We start from the raw sequence: 5,528 nt of genomic DNA on the forward strand, positions 1-5,528 counted from the left end.
ATGGTTCGTTTATTGTCATGGTGATCACTATCTTTTGTACCCGCCCTTTATCCGTCTCAACCTCATTTTCCCCGCAAATGTCACACCCAGATAATCAGCACTAAATCACCATCTCGTTAGTGTTCGTAATCACCTTTGTAATCCGAGCCGCCGTCTTGATAGGCTGCACATATACTACACTGCAAAAACTGAAATCTAAGTAAGATTGAATATCTCAAATAAGGGTGATATTTGCTTATTTTTTCTGTCTGATAAGATACTTCTTCTCACTAAGCAGATTTTTAATGTTAGAGTGTTTTACTTGTTTTTAAGGGTTTTGGTCCTAAATGATCTCAGTAAGATATTACAGCTTGTTGCTGAGATTTGATGACCTATATTGAGTAAAACATGCTTGAAACTAGAATATCAAGTTTGCAAAGCTGTGTCATCAACAATCACAAGTATAAAACTACTTTTTCAAAGTAAGAATATCTTATTTCAAGCATGAAATAAAAAAACATGACTTTGACACAATTGCGTCTCGTAATTAAAACAGATGACAGCCAAATGGACTTTGCTGTTTTATTTTCAATGAAACAATAGAAAATACGTACTCATATAGTAGTACAGTTGGCACAGTACAGTAAACTTACAGTTAATATTCAAACATTTAACATGTGACATTTCTAACAATTTTGAACAGAAATAGTTCATGCACATTCAGATAAATTCTTCAAAATTACAATAAAAAAAAAAGTGGTCGGGGACAGAGCTGTAAATTATATATATATATATATATATATATATATATATATATATATATATATATATATATATATATATATATATATATATATATATATATATATATATATATATATTCCTTGCGCACTAATTGACTGAAAGAGCACGCACTTGGCGCGATGATGTCATGTTATCGATGGGAAAATGCAAGAAATGTAATGCCGAGCGCATATCATTATGTCAAGATAATGGCACTAGCATTTACTTAATTTAAGAATATTTTTCAACATATTGAGAAAAAAAGTCTCATATTTGTTTTTTCTATCAAGAAAAGTGTCATGTCTGTGTGATCCTGTTTTGTTTTAGTTATGTTCGGTTTTGTTTTTGGACTCTTTGTGCACTCTTGTTTGTTTTGTCACCATAGCGACCATTAGTTTCACCTGTTTCACGTTTTGCACTCGCGCACCTGTTGTCAATCATGTCTATATTATTTAAGCCCATTGTTGCCAGGAATCTGGAATCCATGCCATAGTTCCCTGCGTTCCAAGTAAGTTTTTTGTTTATTGTTCATAGTTTTTTGCCCAAGTGCTAGCTTTGGTTTCAGTAGTCAAGTTTGTTCTCCGCCTTTGTCTGCGCCTTTTATTTGTACCCTTTTGTTTGTATTTTGTAGTTAGTAGTGATGGTCCGGCAACACAGATGCATCGGCGCATGCGTCGAGCTCATACAGCGATACCCTGTGTCGGTGCACGTACCGCTTTTAGAAAGTCACGTGACCGATCATGAGCTGCTTTGGTCACGTGACCGATCATGAGCTGCTTTGGTCACGTGACCGATCATGAGCTGCTTTGGTCACGTGACCGATCATGAGCTGCTTTGGTCACGTGACCGATACGCGAACTGTATCGCACTGACGCCTCCTCTGTGCCCTGTGAGCAACGTTCCCTCTAAGGTGCGCGCCTGCGCAACTGCGCACTGCTCAAGCGTCCTCTGCGCACAGCAAATATATGACTAAAACACTTCTATCTCGGAAAAACTAGTCATTTTCTGCCGCACAAACCAGGCCAAAACCAACTTGTCATCTGTCACCAACACGCATACCACTAAGCCACTGGTGCTTTTATGGCCACACAAAAAGTCGGACAACTCAAACACCACACAAAGTTACACTATGACTCCTCGGTCATACGTGTGCTTATTTTACTGTCATTTATTATTAATGTTAATTTATTGATTTTAATCATGGAATGCTGTTACTAGAGGAAGTTACAGGAATGACGGCGTGGCAACGTTGGTAGAGTGGCCGTGCCAGCAATCGGAAGGTTGCTGGTTACTGGGGTTCAATCCCCACCTTCTACCATCCTAGTCACGATACATGTTCACATTGTTTATTGACTGTATGTAAAAAAGATAAAATTATATTTTTATTTAAATTAAGATATGAAATAATCCTAAATGAAAAACAATGACTTGGTTTATATTATTGCATATAGTAGGTCATAAAATCAGTGTCAGTTGAGTCGGTCCATAGGTTGCCTGTAGGGATTTTTAATGTCCTGCAGATGTCAGTATTTAGTGACACAGTATCGACACAGTATCAATACAGTTTTGCAATGTGTCGAAACGCTTCATGACGCCTCATCAACCCATCACTAGTAGTTAGTGTTAAAATAAAAGATGTCCTTACCTTCACGCCTTGCCCGCTCCAACTTTACTTGCATCTCGGGAAAACAAACAACCCATAGTCCAAGTCTTGACAGAAGTAGCATGGCATGAAGGGAGCAGAGGTAATGTCGCCAGGCTGAATTCCTGGCAACAATGGGCTTAAATAATATAGACATGATTGACAACAGGTGCGCGAGTGCAAAACGTGAAACAGGTGAAACTAATGGTCGCTATGGTGACAAAACAAACAAGAGTGCACAAAGAGTCCAAAAAAAAAACCGAACATAACTAAAACAAAACATGTTTACACAGACATGACAAAAAGTGCACTTGTTATTAGTGAGAATGTACTTATTTTAATGTGTTTTGGGGCTCATTGAGGTTAGCTAATTTTACTTGTTTTGGAAAGTCTTGACAAGCCAAATTTTCTTGTTCTATTGGCAGATAATTTTGCTTAGTTCAAGTAAAATGCCCCTAACTTTAGTTTTTTTTTTTCTCGTTTTCGAACACTGACTTTTTGCAGTGTACATCCTTCACTATGTTTGTGCATTCTCTGGTGGGTGGGAGAAAGAAAAAAAAAAACATGTTGCTCTGCTTTGTCCCAACATTTTGAAAAAGCATGCTTTCCTGTCCCATCCTTCTTGTCTGCTGAGTCCACTCTAATAATGACGAAATAGGCAAATAAAATACTGAAAATGCTATTTAACCCGAAGAACAGTTGACTATTTTTAACGCGTCTTGATTTATTTACCTCGAAAGTAGGTTGCTGTGTTCGGCTTCAACTTATGCTGACTGGACGAAGCGTTGTGAGACTGCATTTCCGTGCACCTACTGAGCTTTTCAGGGGACTGCGCCTGTAAGCACGCCTCCTTGTGTGAAGCAATGCACTTCTACAATGGTTATGGTTACAAAGTAGAAAGTATCGTCAAAAATGTACTTCACGATATACAAAACCCAAAACCAGTGAAGTTGGCACGTTACGTAATTCGTAAATAAAAACACAATACAATGATTTGCACATCCTTTTCAACTTATATTCAATTGAATAGACTGCAAAGACAAGATACTTAGTATTCGAACTGGAAAACTTTATTTTTTGCAAATATTAGCTCATTTGGAATTTGGTGCCTGCAACATGTTTCAAAAAAGCTGGCACAAGTGACACAAAAGACTGAGAAAGTTGAGGAATGCTCATCAAACACTTATTTGGAACATCCCACAGGTGAACAGGCTAATTGGGAACAGGTGGGTGCCATGATTGTGTATAAAAGGAGCTTCCATGAAATGCTCAGTCATTCACAAACAAGGATGGGGCGAGGGTCACCACTTTGTCAACAAATGCGTGAGCAAATTGTCCAACCGTTTAGGAACAACATTTCTCAACGAGCTATTGCAAGGAATTTTGGTATTTCACCATCAGAGAATCTGGAGAAATAACTGCACGTAAGCCGCTAAGCCTGTGAAATTCGATCCCTCAGGCGGTACTGCATTAAAAAGCGACATCAGTGTGTAAAGGATATCACCACGTGGGCTCAGGAACACTTCAGAAAACCACTGTCAGTAACTACAGTTTGTCGCTACATCTGTAAGTGCAAGTTAAAACTATGCAAAGCGAAAGCCATTTATCAACAACACCCAGAAACGCTGCCGGCTTCGCTGGGCCCGAGCTCATCTAAGATGGACCAATGCAAAGTGGAAAAGTGTTCTGTGGTCTGACGAGTCCACATTTCAATTTTTTTTGGAAACTGTGGACGTCGTGTCCTCCGGACCAAAGAGCAAAAGAACCATCTGGATTGTTATAAGCGCAAAGTTGAAAAGCCAGCATCTGTGATGGTATGGGGGTGTATTAGTGCCCAATGCATGGGTAACTTACACATCTGTGAAGGCACCAATAATGCTGAAAGGTACATACAGGTTTTGGAGCAACATATGTTGCCATCCAAGAAACGATATAGCGGACGCCCCTGCTTATTTAATCAAGACAATGCCAAGCCATATTCTGCACGTGTTACAACAGCGTGGCTTCATAATAAAAGAGTGCGGGTACTAGACTGGCCTGCCTGTATTCCAGACCTGTCTCCTATTGAAAATGTGTGGCGCATTATGAAGCCTAAAATACCACAACGGAGACCCCCGGACTGTTGAACAACTTAAGCTGTACATCAAGCAAGAATGGGAAAGAATTCCACCTGAAAAACTTCAAAAATTGGTCTCCTCAGTTCCCAAACGTTTACTGAGTGTTGTTAAAAGGAAAGGCCATGCAACACAGTGGTTACACAATTTCCACAACGTGCCAACTTCACTGGTTTTGGGTTGTGTGTATTGCTTCTGTGGCGTTTGGTTCGCATGAGAGCGATTGTTGCCGCGATCCCAATATCCAGAAGGCAGCTTGCAGGTAGAAAGTATTTAACTGGCGACAAAACAGATGACGAGAGCCACGAGGAAGTGCTCCAGAAGCTGAGGGTAAGCTGTGCATTTACAAAAGCTAGACAGGCTAAAAAAAATTACAAAAACGGAATGCTGGAGAACAGCAAAGACTTACAACATGTGCCGCAGGAAAAGCGTCCACAAGGTATGATGTCCCGAACCAAAATAGCAGCAAGGGCTCAAAATAAATAAACCTGATTGTTCATTGAAACCAGGTGCGTGGAGCAGCGCTCAGAGGCAGTAGTGAAGTTGCTGCAGGAGAACACACACAAGACAGGAAGAGCAACCAAAATAAGAGCGCGAGACAGGAACCTAAACCTCAAAAACAGGAAACACCGACAAACTTAAAACCGCGATTTTGTGTGTTTGACGTGATAACACAGCAGGTTGCTATGGAGAAGACTGTGATATTATTTCAAACTACGTGGTGAAATTGTCACAGCCAGGGCGCATTCCAATGCGCCCTCATCTTTGCGTCCTGACGAGCGCACCGCGGGCCACGCCCACAGGCGCTCTCTCTCCGCTGCGGGTGTGCCTCCTCGCGCCTGCAGACAATCTGCAATCTGCGCACCTGCCTGTGATGAGCGAGCTGCCTTCATAAGCCTGCTCAACCTGCCATCCCGGGCCGGAATATAATCTTCTGTTGGCATACAGTAAGCGATCATCTGATGCTTTATGCAACCTTGCTCTCTCTCTGTTTTCCCCTCCGTGTTTTC

Source organism: Entelurus aequoreus, linkage group LG21 (assembly GCF_033978785.1).
Source record: "Entelurus aequoreus isolate RoL-2023_Sb linkage group LG21, RoL_Eaeq_v1.1, whole genome shotgun sequence".
NCBI classification, from domain to species: Eukaryota; Metazoa; Chordata; class Actinopteri; order Syngnathiformes; family Syngnathidae; genus Entelurus; species Entelurus aequoreus.